Here is an 18,007-nt window from a genome sequence, read left to right on the forward strand (position 1 = left end):
ATACTATGAAAAATAATTAAACAACGAATAAAGTTTTCCTTTTCGGGTAATTAGGTTGTAGAAAAATTTATAATATTGGGGAGAATAAAGTCAAAATATTATGTGAATAAAAGTACACAGGAAGTACGTGGCGGCTGTGGATTAGCGCCCGAATTCCATGCTTCGCCATTAACCATCAAAGTGTCTGAAAGGACGAGTCAGCCAACCCCCCGTGAATCGTTAAAAATAATGACCCCCCCCCCCACTTCCAGTTTTACTGATCCCCACAAAACCCTGTCAATCAAACGTCTTTTGAACCCATGCCTGAAGTCCGGATTATATGTTTAACTAACTCCTGCTTGGGACTTTACCCAATCCACCCCAATTTGGAATCAGCGATATGAGACCACGGGTGTCCAAAGTGCGGCCCCGAGGCCATTTACAGCTGGCAGATATATATAATATAATATAATTTAACTAATAAAAGTGAAAATCAGGTTGGGGAAATTTTATTATACTACTGGAATAAAGTCTACATTTTTAGAGAAATTGTTTTTTAAAAAAAAAAATTAAATTTTAAGAAGAAAGTTGAAATAGTTGGAAAATTAAAACAGCCAAAAAATTAAAAAAAAAACAGAAATAAAGCCATTTAAAAAAAATTGAAAAAATTTTAAGAAGAAAGTTGAAATAGTTGGAAAATTAAAACAGCAAAAAAATTGGAAAAAAAAATCAGAAATAAAGCCATTAAAAAAAATGAAAACATTTTTAAGAAGGAAGTTGAAATAGTTGGAAAATTAAAACAGCAAAAATTAAAAAAAAAAAACAGAAATAAAGCCATTAAAAAATTTTTTAAAAACATTTAAGAAGGAAGTTGAAATAGTTGGAAAATTAAAACAGCAAAAAAATTTAAAGAAACAGAAATAAAGCCATTTTTAATATATTTTTTTTTAAAATTAAGAATGAAGTTGAAATTAAAAAAATTAAAACAGCCGAAATTTTTTTTTTAAAAATCAGAAATAAAGCCATTTTTTTTTTAAATGAAAAAAATTTTAAGAAGGAAGTTGAAATAGTTGGGAAATTAAAACAGCAAAAAAAAAAAAAAAAACAGAAATAAAGCCATTTTAAAAAAATTTAAAAAAAATTTAAGAAGGAAGTTGAAATAGTTGGAAAATGAAAACAGCAAAAAAAAATGAAAAAAATAAGAACTAAAGTTAAAATATGAAAAAAATATTTTGATATTAAAAAATCACCATTTTACATGAATTGACTTGGAATATTATGAGGAAAATATGTAAATATCTACACATGTTGCTTTACAAAATATGTCAAAAATTGTCCTCATTTTTTACTATGTGGCCCTCGCTGGAGGAAAAATGTTTGGACACCCCCCCACCCCCCACACCCCCCCCCCCCCCCCCACTACGGACAGATGGCCTGCGATAAATCACCAAGGATTTTAGGCTGGCCCATAAAATGTGTTGGGAGTCGTTCAAATTTAAAGAGTCTCAAACCAAAACTGAAATGATCGAATCCTTTTTTTGCGACTCGCTCTTGCGTAACAAATCGAGTAATTTTTTCGAGTATTTTAAGCAGTTTGTCCGTTATCCGCATCTAACCATCCTTTATGGCCGCCGTCTTCACATCCTCTTCTTGACCCCCCGTCTAACGACCCCTCAAACGGCCTCCTTGTCAACCCCCCCGGGGGGGCTACACGCCACACACATTTTGCTCAGGTTAGCTTAGCATAGCTTTGCTATCATTGAGATTACAAGTCCAGTATCTCATTGATGAAGATCGGACTAAAGTCTGGCTAAATCAGAGGTGTCCAAAGTGTGGCCAGGGGGCCATTTTGCGGCCTGTTTTTTTTTTTTTGGCCCCTGGCACATACAATAAGGAAACTAAAAAAAAAAAACAACAATAAAGGCAAACATGGAAAATTTGAATAAAGTAAAAAAAATTAAGAGAAAAAAATTTGTAATCTGACAGGAAAATATTTTTTATCATTTTACGAAAATAATCTAACATTATGAGAAAAGTACATCATTTTCGTAGTATAAAGTTGAAAGAAACAAAATTGTAATTCTTGGAAAATGAGTTTGAGGAAATTGTTAAAATAAAAAACTGAAACTGAAACTTAAAAAAACAACAATAAAAGCAAACATGGAAAAATTAGAATAAAGTAAAAAAAAATTAAGAGAAAAAAATTTGTAATCTGACAGGAAAATATTTTTTTTATCATTTTACAAAAATAATCTAATATTATGAGAAAAAGTACATCATTTTTTTAGCATAAAGTTGAAATATAATAAAATATGTTTTTTATATGAGAAACAAAAAATTGGAAAATTACTTTCAGGAAATTGTTAAAATAAGACCGGAATAAAGTCTAAATATTACACAAAATAATTTACAAGGAGAAAATTTAAATACTGTTGTTAAGTAAAAAATAAGTAAAAAAAAAATTCTTTTGCGAAAAAATGTAAATTTACTATAATAAACTAAATATTTTTTATTATGATTTTAGTAGCATGAAGTTGAATAGTAAAGAATTATTAATGTTATTTTTTAAGCCACAATATTATGAGAAAATAAATAATTAAAGTTGACATTTTGGAAAAATTAGTCATTTTTTTGGAAATAAAGTCATAATATTCAGAAAAGAACATTTGCAAAAAATTTTAAAAAATTTTAAAGATTTTTTAAAGATTTTAATAACAGGACTTTCACCGATAATACTAGTCCGAGTCCACGTGTACGAGTCGTGTACATGTACTTCATTCCGTGTCATAGTAAAGTATCGGGTATCAAACTTACCTGATATCAGATCTTGGAATATTTTCCGTTTTTCTCTCTCACACCTGAGGAACGTTGGTGATCCGAGGCGGCAGGCGTGCTCGCTCCATGTTTGGTTGGGTGGTAAAAAAAAAGTCCACGTGAACGATGTTTGGGAGCAGCCCCGAGTTTGATTCCTACTGAAGACAACCTCAACTTCTAACTGCCTTCACAGGCAAAGACACGCCCTCTGGAGTCCTGTCATCTCCACCCTCTTCTCACCCGGTCCCTCCTCTGACAACACACACACACACACACACACACACCTTTTGCCCAGATTGTCAAAATCCCAACCCCCCCCCCCAAGCGCCTGCAGGCCGTTGGGCCCCCGTCCAGGACAGCGTGTTGATGCTGTAGTTCTTAATGATTGTTTTACTTTTCAAGGCAAGTTCCATTCACTTCGATTCCGTCAGGATATGAGAACACTTGGATCTCATCGAGGAATGACAATTAGCAATTAAAAAAAAAATTGCAATTAAAAAAAATAACATTAATTTTTATTATTATTATTAATTATTATTATTAATTAAAATTATTAATTTAAAAATGGGAAAAACACTTCTGGGTTCCTTTTCTTTCTTTTCGGGATTGCAGGAGTTTGCCAGTGAGGGCCACATAGTGAAAAGTGAAAGTTTTATATATATATATATATATATATATATATATATATATATATATATATTGTATCGGTGAAAAAAATACATTATTCATATCAACTTCACCCTTGCAATTTTTCCAAATATTTACAGTTTTTCAACTTTTTTCTTAAATATTTTTTTAAATATTTTCTTCCTCTAATATTATGACTTTATTCCCAGAGTATTTTGATTTTATTCCCTGAATATTTGAACTTTTTCTTTGACATAATTAACACCAAATGTTGTTTTGTTTTATTTTTTCTCATGTTATGATTTGTAAAATTTGTTTTTATTTGTTAGAATATTTTTCTTACCCTATTTAATATTATGACTTTATTCCCAGAGTATTTTGATTTTATTCCTAGAATATTTGAACTTTTTTCTTTGACATAATTAACCAAAATGTTATTTTGTTTTATTTGTTTCTCATATTATGATTTGTAAAAAAAATGTTTGTATTTATTAAAATATTTTTTCACTTTTTTTTTACCATTTCTGCTGTTGTTTTAATTGTCCAATTATTTCAATTTTTTGTCAATTTTGTCATTTTTTTTGTTTCTCATAAAATTACAATTCTTTTTTATTATTATGGCTTTATGCTACTAAAACTGCATGCTTTATTTTCGTTTTGTTTGTTTGTTTTATTTGTTTCTCATATAGTTGATTTGTAAAATTATTTTTTTATTCCTTGGAATATTTATTTCATTTTATTAGCCCATTTTTTTCCATTTCTGCTGTTTTTGTTTTAATTGTCTAATTATTTTTTTTCCATTTTCTTCTCTTAAATTATTTGTTATAATATCAGACATTTTTCCAGTAATATTGGAACTTTTTCCACAATCAAATTTTCCCCCAATTTTTTTTTGTTTCTCATAAAATTACAATAATTGTTTTTATTATGGCTTCATGCTACTAAAACTGCATGCTATATTTTCATTTTTTGTAAAATATTTATCCGATTTTTTTTTTTACTTTTTCAAGTTGTGAGAACTTTTGAACCTAATTTTCGAAATATTGGCGAGTTTGTTTGTTATTTATTTCAATTGTAATGTCTTTTTTACAAATATGTTTATTCCTCAAAATATTAGGACATTATTTTTATAAAATTATGACTTCTTTCTGTTGTAATACAGCTTTTTTCTTATAATATTTTAACTTATTATTGTAAAATTACTGCTGATTTTTCCATTGGAATTTATTTTTTTTCATTTTCTTGTTAAATTATGTATTTAGAATGTTGATTTAAAAAAACTGCAGGCGTTAAATGGCCCTGCATTCCTGCATACTGCAAATATTATTATAAATAATAACAGTAAATAAACCCCCAGAATGTACATAAATAAAAAATGTGGGATTGACAATAAAAATAAAATAAAATATCACAAATATGTGAAGTGAAAAACTCTCCTTGTTTACTTCCCAGGTGACCTTGTCCGATCTTTGCCGTCAACGCAAAGCGCGACAAACAACACGGCGAAACATGTTGATATTTAACAAGAATGCATGTATGAATTATGAATTATGAATGGTGTCAGTTGGCAGTCAGACTTCCCACATCAACATCTCCTGGAGGAACATAAATAGAACGTTCTGCTTTGACCTTTCGCCACCGTTACGAATACCTTTATTTTCCGTAAGACGCCGTACCTCCGTGTCACTTTAACATCCTTTCCTCCATGAAAATAATAAACGCCGGGTACTCTCTGAACTTGAGTCCGCACGTTTGATATACAAAGGAATTAAATGTCTGGTTATTTCGGATATGATGGTATAAAATATCAATGTATCAACTTCACCCTTGCTATTTTTGCTATTTTTCCTCATTTTTACAGTTTTTTCAACTTTCTTCTTAAATAATTTTTAAAAAAATTTTGAAAATAATTTTCTTCCTCTAATATTACGACTTTATTCCCAGAGTATTTTGATTTTATTCACAGAATATTTAAACTTTTTCTTTGACATAATTAACACCAAATGTTATTTTTTTCTCATGTTATGATTTGTAAAATAAGTTTTTATTCATTACAATATTTTTTTTTTTACTTTATTAGTCTATTTTTCCAGTAATATTGGAACTTTTTCCACATTCATATCAACTTCACCCTTGCTATTTTTCCTCATTTTTACAGTTTTTTCAACTTTCTTCTTAAATAATTTTTTTTTACATTTTTTAAAATAATTTTATTATTTCCTCTAATATTATGACTTATGACTTATGACTATTCCCCGAGTATTTTGATTTTATTCCCAAAATATTTAAACTTTTTCTTTGACATAATTAACACCAAATGTGATTTTTTTTATTTTTTCTCATGTTATGATTTGTAAAATTTGTTTTTATTCGTAACAATATTTTTTTTACTTTATTAGCTTTTTTTTTAATTTCTGCTGTAATTGTTTTAATTATCAATTATTTCAAGGGTTTTTTTCCATTTTCTTCTCATAAATTATTTGTTATAATATCAGACATTTTTGCAGTAATATTGGAACTTTTTTCACAATCAAATTTTCCTCCATTTTTTGGGGGTTAAAATAAAATTTTAAAATAAAATAATAAAATAAAATTATTCCCAGAGTATTTTGATTTTATTCCCAGAATATTTAAACTTTTTCCTTGACATTATTAATACAAAATGTTATTTTGTTGTATTTTTCTTTTTTAATATTGTTTATATTGTTGTTTTTTAATATTGGAACCATTGGAACTTTTTCCACAATCCAATTTTCCCCCAATTTTTTTTTTTTTTGTTAAAAAAATAAAATTACAATTATTTTTCTTTATTACGGCTTCATGCTACTAAAACTGCATGCTTTATTTTTCGTAAAATATTTCTCTGAATTTTTTTCTAAATATTGGCGAGTTTGTTTGTTACTTATTTCAATTGTAATGTTTTTTTTTCCAAATATGTTTATTCCTCAAAATATTAGGACATTATTTTTATAAAATTATGACTTCTTTCTGTTGTAATACAGCTTTTTTCTTATAATATTTTAACTTATTTTTGTAAAATTATTATGATAATTGTATATATTGTAACTTTTTAGCATATCTACATGTGTTCCTTTATAAAATATCAAGGTTGGAGACGTAATGTATTGTAATAAGTTGTCATCTTGTGTGTGTGTGTGTGTGTGTGTGTGTAGGTGTGTGTGTGTGTGTGTGTGTTGTAATGAGTGCAAACAAAGCGAGCCTATGCAGATTGCGCGCGGTGGCTTGAGGCCATCCACCCACGGCTTGTGCTTGTGTCTGCAGGAGGCAGAATAATGAGGGCGGTGCTGGTATCTCCTCCACCCTGGGAAGACAATGAAGAAAGAAGTGGGGGCTCTACCTTATCTAGATTATCTAGATCTATGGATCTATAGATCTATAGATCTACGGCGCTCGGGCGCTCGGGAGCGTCGGAGCGCATCAATCAAAGAGTTTGGTGTCCAGACATCAGATAAGCGCCAGGTCCAAACGCAAAGATCATTATGCTAAACAAGTGAAGATAATGAGTGCCGGTGTTGACATCTCGATGCTAATGTGGCTAACGCTACGTCATTTTCAAGAAGGTAAAGTTTGTAGTTGACGCTTCAGGAAGTGGAATGGTTGAACCAAGCAGAACGCAAGTGGTCGCTGTCATCATTGAATGCCACCAGTTTGAGACCGTCGCACTACCACCACTATATTTTACCGTTGATATGATGTTTATTTTTTCCGAAATGACGCACACGTTCCAAAAAGTTGAACTTTTGTCTTTTCGGACTACAAGAGTACTTTCCCAAAGGTTCCATTTTGGTCTTGGAACTCTGTTGTGGGGTCTTTTGTGACCTCTTGGATGAGTTTTTGGTAGTTTTTGGTTTTTAGTTGTCGGCAACTTCGGGGAAAATGGCTCTCACTGTGTTTTGCTAGAGTCCCAAAGCTTCAGTAATCACTTTTTCACTCAGGGCCATGTACTAGGTTTGGATTTTTTTTCCCCGTAATAATAAAAAGTTTAATTAAAAAAAAAAAAGTTGTGTTGCCACTGAGTAATATTTAAATTAGTTTGATGATCTGAAATATTCTACTGTGAAAAAAAAAACATGCAAAAAAATATTTTAAAAAAATCAGGAAAAGGAAAACATTTTTTCACAAGCATATTAATATTTTGGTTATAGTAAGGGAACAAAACGCCAAAATATAAAATTAAAAATATATATAATAATATATATAAAATAATAATATATCATTATAATATACTGACACTGGTGTTTGACGGCTACCTGTGAGGCGTCTTTGTCTTAAACTACACACTCTCAGATATTTGTGCAGCGTTTTTGTGTCCTTGTTAGACCCAGTTTGTGCTGCTCTCTGAAGTTAACAGCATGGTAAGAGATTTTAGTTTTCGTTCAGAAAAACAAAAAAAACAAAGAAATTTGTAAGTGATCCCAAACTTTTGAACGGTCATGTAATTTAATAAGAAAAAAACCTGCAAAAATAAAAAAAAATAAACCAGAATAAAGTCAAAATACTGAGACAAAAAAATTTGTATCAAAAATACTTTTTTTAAATAACAAAATTAAAGAAATGAATGAAAAACAGGTGTAATTTTATGAAAATAAAGCCAACATCCCTTTAGTAGCATAAAACTGATTATTTTCTTTTAAAATATGTTTTTTAAAAATTGTAATTTTATGAGAAATTAAATAAATAAAGTTGTTAAAATTTATAGAAAAAAATATATTACTAAAATGAAAATATTACAATAAATAGTATATGACAAGAAATATTCATAAAATGTGATAAAAACAGCTGCAATTTTATGACAATAAAGTCAAAATATTGCAAATTAAAAAAAAACATAGATCCTCTCTTCTAGGTGAAGATCGTTAAAAATCATCTGATTCATTTTCATTGTTTGTGAAATGGGAAAAAAATAGTGAAATGGAAAAAAATTGTTTGTGAAATGCATGAAAATTTGTTTTTTTTTTCTTTGGAAAACTATGAAATTTGCAAGTGAAAAAAAGTAAAAAAGCAAGTACAAAAATTGTACCATAAAGACGTTTTTTAAAATAACAAAATTAATGAAATAAATGAAAAACAGGTGTAATTTTATGAGAATAAATTGCACAAAAATTGTATTTTTCTTTGGAAAACTATGAAATTTGCAAGTGATCCAAAACTTTTGAATGGTCATGTAATTTAATAAGAAAAAAAACAGCAAAAACGGAAAAATAAACCAGAATAAAGTCAAAATACTGAGATAAAAAAAATTGTACCATAAAGACGTTTTTTAAAATAACAAAATTAATAAAATAAATGAAAAACAGGTGTAATTTTATGAGAATAAATTGCACAAAAATTGTATTTTTCTTTGGAAAACTACGAAATTTGCAAGTGATCCCAAATATTTGAGCGGTAGTGTAAGTAAAAGGTGGAATAATACAAATACTAGTTTCCTTGGTGGAGGTAGTAAATGGGATTAGGACTCTGTACTGTCCTTGTAAATAACTAAAATATAGAAATACTACGTTCCAATGAAAAGGAGTCCCCAATGCAAACAAAAACCTGGTCTTCATTAAGAACCTCAAACACACAAACTGTCCCACTTGCCCTTTGGAGAGGCAACAGAAGGCGGACGGCGTCTGCTCCAACGTTCCCATGCTGAGAGACAACACATGGGCGTGTGGAGAGGCCATCGGGGGGTGGGGGGGGGGGGGGGGGGGGGCACACAAACCGCTCTTCAAACAATCCACGACTGCACGAAGACCCGATGTTGCTCTGTGGGCAGCGACAAACCTGAACCCACCTTAAAGTGGACGCTTCACGGCTTTGGGGTCCAAGTGTGTCCCCGATCTACGCTAACGTCCCTTATAGGACTCGTTGTAGGACTACAAGTGGGGACACAGCATTATTTTTATGGGGTGTCAAGGTAGTACAATGATGTACTTTTATGTAGTATTTCTTAGCCTTGTTGCTTCACTACAGCTGTTTTTTTTGTTGTTGGAAATCAATTAATTTGCTTATTATAATAAAATAAAACATAAATATATAATATATATTATATATAATATATAATATAAAATATATTATATAATATATAAAAACAAAAATATATTTTTTGCAACCGCTGCCTCTTCTTTTTTTATTATTTATTATTATTATGATTTAATTTTATCTTATATTGCCATATTACTGTAAATTTTTCCACAACCTAATATTACAAAAAATCTGTTTTTTTTTGTAAAATTTGTTGTTTTGTATATTTATTTATTTTTATTTTATTTATTCATGCAAATTATTTTTTTGGCACATTTTCTGATTTTCTACATTATTCTCATAATATTTTGACTATATCCTGTTTTGCAATATTACTATACATTTTTCCACAACCTAATATTACAAAAAAAATAACTAACTATTTGTTGTTTTGTACATTTATTTTTATTTATTTATTTATTCATTTTATTTATTCATGCAAATTAATTTTTTGTTTGCACATTTTCTGATTTTCTACATTATTCTCATAATATTTTGACTCTATCCTGTATTGCCATATTACTATAATTTTTCCCACAACCTAATATTACAAGAAATCGAACTATTTGTTGTTTTGTATATTTATTTATTTTTATTTATTTATTTTATTTATTCATGCAAATTATTTTTTTGGCACATTTTCTGATTTTCTACATTATTCTCATAATATTTTGACTCTATCCTGTTTTGCCATATTACCATAATTTCTTCCACAACCTAATATTATGAAAAAAAATAACTAACTATTTGTTGTTTTGTATATTTATTTTTATTTATTTATTTAATTTATTAATGTAAATTATTTTTTGGCACATTTTCTGATTTTCTACATTATTTTCATAATATTTTGACTTTATCCTGTATTGCCATATTACTATAAATTTTTCCCCAACCTAATATTACAAAAAAATAACTTACTATTTGTTGTTTTGTATATTTATTTTTATTTATTTATTTAATTAATTTATTAATGCAAATTATTTTTTGGCACATTTTCTGATTTTCTACATTATTCTCATAATATTTTGACTTCAATTTCATATTGTGTCATGACTTTTGTTGTACGAAAATATTTATAAAAAAATAATTTAATAAAATAGAATATATAATAATATATATATATATATATATATATAATATATATAATATTATATTATATAATATATAAAAAAATAAAAATATAATTTTTTTCTACCGCCGCCTCTTCCTGCCAATCAAAAACCAAAACGTTCCAGACAATTTTATACTTTGATTGAGTTGAAATCCGTTAATGATTGTGCTGCCACTAAACCCGATAAGAACATTATTATAATAATAATAATAATGACAGATTGCGATTGCCTGAGCCGACTTGATTGCCAGCCTTCACACATCAGTGATGTTCTCGTGCATTAGCATTAGCGCCAACGCTTGTTTTGAGCGCAGATAAACAGAAAAGAAAAAGTGGAGGCAAAAAGTTAAACGAGGCCACGAAACAAAAGATGGCGGATGATAAGATGCAGAAGGGATGTGGAGAAATGGACGGAAATGAAGTGAGAAGTTCTTTTCTATTTTGGGCCACCGAGCGGAGAAAAAGAACATTGTAGCAACAGTGAAACGTGGTGGTGGTAGTGTGGTGGTCTGGGGTTGTTTTGATTCTTTTAATTTTTCATAATTTAATAATTTTTAAATAATTTTTAATTACTTAATTTTTTCATAATTTAATAATTTTTAAATAATTTTTAATTACTTAATTTTTTCATAATTTAATAATTTTTAATTACTTAATTTTTTCATAATTTAATAATTTTTAAATACTTTTTAATTACTTAATTTTTTCATAATTTAATAAATCTTAATATTTTTAAATAAAATTCAATCTTTTTAAATCAAATTTAATATTTTTTTTATAATTTTAATACATTTTAATAATTGTTAATACTTTTTAATACATTTAAATATTTTTTTAATGATTTTTAATAAGTTTAAATATTTTTAGTATGTTTAATAATTTCTAATAATGTCTAAAAATTTTACTATTTTTTAAATAATTTTAATAATGTTTAATAATTTTAATGATTTACATTTTTAATAATTTAATCATTTTAAATAAATTTTAATAATTAAAATATAATACTTTTCTGCATTATTTATCGTAAAAAAAATAAAGATCAGTTCACAAAATTCAAGTTTTAAAAAATCATTGACGCAAATTGTGTATCTAAAAAAGGCTAATTTTTTAAAGGATAAAATGACACTTTATATCAAAAATATTCAAATAAACCATATTAAACTCAATATCTAGCATGAAATATAACAATTACCACCATGCAATTCGAGTTGCACCATTTTCATCCAAGTTCCAGAGTAAAGGTGGAATGAAGGAGAAGGAGGAGGGCAGCATGGAGGTGACGTGAAAGCACTCAAACGGGTCAGGAGCCAAGGATCCAAGGAGCCAAGGATCCAAGCGAGCGGGAGGAGGGAGAAGGCGTCTACCAAAATAAATCCCAACAGAAGGCGGGCAGGAAGCCACGGCAGCAGGTGAACGTGAGCAAAGACCAGAAGAGCCTCCAGGAAATGAAAATCCTGATGGATCTCCAAGCTGTCGCTGCTTTTACCTTCTCCGGGTATGCTATGCTATGCTAACGCTGTTAGCAGCGGAGAAAAAGAACATTGTAGCAAGAGTAAAACGCGGTGGTGGTAGTGTAGTGGTCTGGGGTTGTTTTGCTGCTTCAAGACCTGGAAGACTTGTGATAAATGAAACCGGGAATTCTACTGTCCGGATAAAGAAATAAAAAAATCCTGAAGCAAATCGAATGTCAGGATTTGGGGTTTTAAATTATTTCAACTTTTTTCTTGTAGATTGTTTTTTTTCGGAATTATGAATTTATTCTCATAATATTTTGACTCTATCCTGTATTGCCATATTACTACACATTTTTCCACAAACTAATATTACAAAAAAATCTAACTATTTGTTATTTTATGTATTTATTTATTTATATTTTGTTGTATTTTTTTTAATTTATTTTGTATTTTATTCATACAAATTATTTTCTTGCACATTTTCTGATTTTCTACATTATTCTCATAACATGACTTCAGTCTCCTAATATAACTTTTTCCTTACAAATTTTTCGAAATATTCATGACTCATGACTTCTAAAATTGGTCTTGTGAAATTAAAAATTACAAAAAAAAAAAAAAATTGCTGTTGTTTTTGTGGTTTTCCTAAAATAATAATATAATAATCTATAGAAATGACATTGTTTTAAAAATGGAAAAAATGTATTTTATTTTTAAATTTTATTTTCATTTTACGTTAATATTTTAGTTTATTTTATTTTTAAATAAAATATTTAATTCATTTTTTTAACATTTTAATTGTTAAAATTTTTAAACACATTTTAATTTATTTTTTAACAAAACAAACAAAAAAACAGCCAAAGGCCACAACTTTGACACTGTTGCTCGACCCAAAACAGGACGAACTTATATACGTATGTACGTATATATTCGATATATACATATATATGTATATATTCGATTCCGGTCATTTTGTTTTTTTAACGGCGTTAAGGACACCGCCTGTTTCCCATTGAGCCGCGTTCCGGCGACACTTGAGTGACGTTTGGATCCTTTGAGCTGCAGGGTTAAACACGGCACACGTACGGAATCGAGTATTATGCTGACATTTTAAAAGGAATTTTAAATCTGCAATTCTCTTTTAAACAACAAAGTTTCCATCACGAAACAGCGATGATTTATTAATAAATTTACAGCTACCAATCATTCCATTTTTTGGAATGCAGCATTCCAAGCAGGCATATTTTCCATCCATTCCCAGCAATTATTCCCGTCCCTCCCGTCCACCATGTGGTTAACAAGCCAACCGAGCTAGCAGCAATGTTGGAAAAAATTGATTACATTCCACACGGGGATAAAAAAAAAACAAAAAAAATGAAGCAGGCGCCCGCAGCGACGACGCAGTGCCTCGTCATCCGATCCGCCATCAGCTCCAACGCAAGGTCGAGCTGATGGCGGTTCATAGATTCGATGGCGTTCCTGCAGATGGGCTGATAGAGATGGGAAAAGCATCGGGTAAATGAGATGAGGCATGGACGAAGACCCTCAGTAGACCCCCAAACACATCCTTGGGGGGGTTGGGGGGATTCAGCATTCCGTCAACACAGACTGCCATTGGGACAGAGGAGGAATTTGGGTTGGGAAGGAGGACCGAGTGTTAGCACAGAAACTTACAAATACTTATATATATATAATAATTTACATTTTAAATAATTTTAAATAATTGTAAATAATTGTAAATCATTTTAAATCATTTTAAATCATCTTAAATAATTTTAAAATTTAAATAATTTTAAATAATTTTAATAATGTACATTTTTAATAAATTTAATAAATCATATTTTAAATAATTTAATAATTTGTAATAATCAATAATTAATAATTGAAATAATTTAAATAGTTTTAACAATTAAATTTTTTACTAATTTTAATAATTCATTTTTAATAATTCAAATTTTTTATAATTTAATAATTTGTAATAATCAATAATTAATAATTTGTACTATGTTTTAATAAGTTTTACTACGTTTTACTAAGTTTTAATCATTTTTAATAGGTTTTAATAAATTTTTATAATTTTTAAAACGTTTTAATAATTTAAATAATTTAAATAATTTTAATAATTTTAATAATTTTAATAATTTTAATAATTTTAATAATTTTAATAATTTTAATAATTTTAATAATTTTAATAATTCAGTCATTTAAATACTTTTTAATAATTAAAAATATAATGATTATAATAACAATAATTATAATAATTAGAAGCATTATTTATCATAAAAATAAAAATCAGTTCACAAAATTCAAGTTAAAAAAATCATTGACACAAATTGTGTATCTAATAAAGGCTCAGTTAATCAAATCAAGCTAATTTTTCTTTTACAGGATAAAATTACACTTTATATCAAAAACCTTCAATAAAACCATATTAAACTCAATATCTAGCATGAAATCATTAATCATTAATTTTAACATCATTATATTTCAATCATGTAACAATTACCACCATGGAATTTGAATTCCACCATTTTCTTATCATAAATATCATCAATCATCATTTCATGATATTTCTTAAGAAAATATTCCTTTATGGTGAATATTTTTTCTCTTCTGACTAGCCGAAGGACTTTAAACGCACACTTAAGCTAGCTAGCACGCTTCCTTTCCCGACAACGACAACAATACCTGCTTTATGTCCAATCCAAACATCTGAAGATGAATATCACCTTTTAGCCCACAAGATGGATAGCTTTGATGCTAACTAACTGGTGCGAGTCTTCCTGCTCAGTTTATGTTAGATGAGGAGATTAACCTGAGAACTTAGCGCTATTTCTTTTCGCTATTTGTGTCAAAGTTCAAGGTACGCACTCACTCGACCTCCGACTAGCGGCAATAAACTTTAGCAAATGTCACTCGCTACGTCGGATGAAGCTAACCTCCCGTTAGCCTCGACACTTTTAACATACGTAAAATAAGTTGACTTTAGTGTTGATTTACTGTCGTTGCGTTCCGCCTCACTTAGCATACCTTGCTAGCTGATAAGCTATGACAAGCTAAGTGCTCTCTTACGTGTTATCAAAACAAAACAAAAAATTTTTTTTGTTTTGTTTTTTTTTGCTAGGATAACTTAATAAGAAAATAGAGTAAGAAATACATTTTGGTAAACTGCGACACGGCTAATTGACATCTTCAACACGTTTAGCTAACTAACAATGCCTGCTAATATGCTAGCCTAGCTACTAGCTCGCTGGCTAGCATATATTTATTGTCTGTCAATTTTTTTCTTGCGATATTATTATAATATTATTGGAATAAAGTCAAAATATGACAAAAACAAAAAAGTTACGGGAACGTTGAAATTGTTGGAGAATGTAAATAAAATAGCAAAAATAAATAAGATAATAATAATAACCATAATAATAATAATAATAATAACAATAATAAAGAATAATAAAGTATAAATAATAAAAAAATAAAGTAAATAAATTGAAAATAAATAAATAAATAAAGTATAAATAATAAAAATAAAGTAAATAAATAGAAAATAAATAAATAAAGTATAAATAATAAAAATAAAGTAAATAAATAGAAAATAAATAAATAAATAAAGTATAAATAAATAAAAAAAATAAATAGAAAATAAATAAATGAAGTATAAATAATAAATAAAGTAAATAAATAGAAAATAAATAAATAAATAAAGTATAAATAATAAAAATAAAATAAATAAATACAAAATAAATAAATAAAGTATAAATAATAAATAAATAAAGTAAATAAATAGAAAATAAATAAATAAATAAAGTCTAAATAATAACAAATAAAGTCAAAATATTACATGAAAAAAAACTGTATTCAGGCTAGGTTCACCTTGTTGCTATATTTGCGGCAAATAGTGACTTCTCTTTGGACTTATTAGCTTGTTAGCTTGTTAGCTTGTTAGCTTTCTTTGTCTCAATAGCAATTAAAGGGAGCTGGAATAATTTTTATTGCAAATGTTGATCAGAAAGTAAGTCGAGTAACAATTATGCAAATCAGCCAATGCCGTCATTTAGCGAATTCAACATTTAGCTAAGAAAGATATAAGATATTTTCCAGATCCAAAAACTTACCAGAAAGGAAAAGAATGCTAATAAGGTAGCTGTTGCAAAGCAACACCGTTAGCATTAGCATGTATGGACTGTATATGTGACTGTGTGATGTGAGTCATGAGCGCTAACGAATTAGCCCACAACACCAAAGCTCAGCGATGCTTCTCTTAAAGAAACAATAACAAACATAAACATTGACAGGGACGCCTTCAACAAGATGGAGAACAAAGCAAAAAAAACAGGAAGCAACATCAAACGACGTGACGGCCTTCGCTAGCGAGAACGTTTGATCAACGCCGTCACAAAAAAAATAGCTCGCATTTAAAAAATAATTAAAAAAAAAAAAAACGTCACGGCCGCGGTGATGAGTGGCGCCTTGTCAGCGTGATAACAGAAGTACTCGTTCATTCAGCGCTAACGAAGCTTCGCACTCCAGCAGGAAATGAGGCTGCCACAATAAAAGCTCTCAAGGACTTTAAACTATACGTTTGTTTTCAGCGCGGGAGTTAAACCAAAGGGAAAAAAAACATGTTCCTTTTTTCTCGGCGAGTGTATGGAAAGGCAGATGGCGTTGAAGCGGAGCCAAATCTCGATATTGTGTGTGTGTGTGTGTGTGTGTGTGTACATACGTGTGTGTGTGTGAACAGCATGCCACAGGAAACAGAAGAAAAAACTGTCACCTTGATGAACTGTTTTCAAAGTCTAAATATGCAAAAATAAAAGTCCGACTCTTTTGACCGTGCATGATATACCGCCTGTTGGTATCTAGGAAGTGCAAAAATATTTGCAATATTTGTCAAAATGTGCACGCACGCTAACTGATGCAACGTCAAAAACACCCAAAAATTTGCTCTTATATGAAATTGTCAAATTATACGACTGCATTGACAGTGCATGATATGCTGCTTGTTCCACATTCCAAAGTAGAAAAAAACTTGAAAAACTTTTTTAAAAAAATTTAAAAAATTTTAAAAAAAATTTAAAAAATTTTAAAAAATTTTAAAAAATTTAAAAAATTTTTTAAACATTTTTAAAAAATTTAAAAAATTTAAAGATTTTTAAAAAAATTTAAAAATTTAAACAAAATTTAAAAAATTAAAAATTTTTTTTTTAAAGTTTTAAAAAATTAAAACATTTTAAAAAAGTTCAAAAAAATTTAAAAATGTAAAAAAATTTAAAAAATTTAAAAAAAATTTAAAAAAATTTAAAAACGTCGCTTTGGTTCGAATTTTCTACAATAAAAGCTCTGATAAAACATTCCACTGTTCTCAAATATCTTACTTTTTATTTTTCTACACAAAATAAGATGAAAAATAAATAAACAAATCAAGAATAAAGAAAATCAATCAATCAGTAATAAATAAATATAATTATAATAATAATAATAATAATAATAATAAAACACCAAATAATAAAAACTTAAGAAACCACATATAGTTGGTGGGTAGACAAATTATTTTTTTCACATTAAAATGAACAAAGCATTATTAGAGCCCTGTAGACATGACAAAACACGACTATAGTCACATTTATACTTTTTATTATTTACAACATATTGCGCAACTGCAACTGTCTTGAGACACATGCTAACTCGCAAACTAGACAGCTAGCGACCTAAAACGGTAGCCTTCAAGTCCTTTAAAATTAAATAACCAAAAACCTACCACTTCCACACGGATAGGGAGGATAACTATTAACAGTTATTTAACCTTTAACATGAACGGGGGCCTCAAACTAGTGTCCCGCGGGTCACATTGAGTGTTTGCCATAGAAAGTTTAGTTAGTTTCTGCTTCTATGCCTTAGTTCCTGTTTTATGCTCTTATTTTGGTAACATTTCCTGTTTGCTCTGGGGTTTTGTTTGTATGCTTTGCTTTTCCCTTTTCATTCACACCTGTTGCTA

The 18,007-nt window shown here is 28.6% G+C and overlaps 1 protein-coding gene across 2 annotated transcripts in view; it reads right to left on the reverse strand.

The window, feature by feature from the left end:
- fat2 (FAT atypical cadherin 2) overlaps window positions 1–2,995 on the reverse strand; it is a 112,701-nt gene extending 109,706 nt beyond the window's left edge. For both annotated transcript variants that reach the window (XR_009120410.1, XM_058058907.1), the window contains exon 1: window positions 2,794–2,995. The gene's annotated coding sequence lies outside the window, so the exon portion shown is untranslated. The remainder of the gene's footprint in view (window positions 1–2,793) is intronic.
- Window positions 2,996–18,007: the final 15,012 nt, after the last annotated feature.

The sequence above is a fragment of the Doryrhamphus excisus genome, chromosome 2 (genome assembly GCF_030265055.1).
Source record: "Doryrhamphus excisus isolate RoL2022-K1 chromosome 2, RoL_Dexc_1.0, whole genome shotgun sequence".
NCBI classification, from domain to species: Eukaryota; Metazoa; Chordata; class Actinopteri; order Syngnathiformes; family Syngnathidae; genus Doryrhamphus; species Doryrhamphus excisus.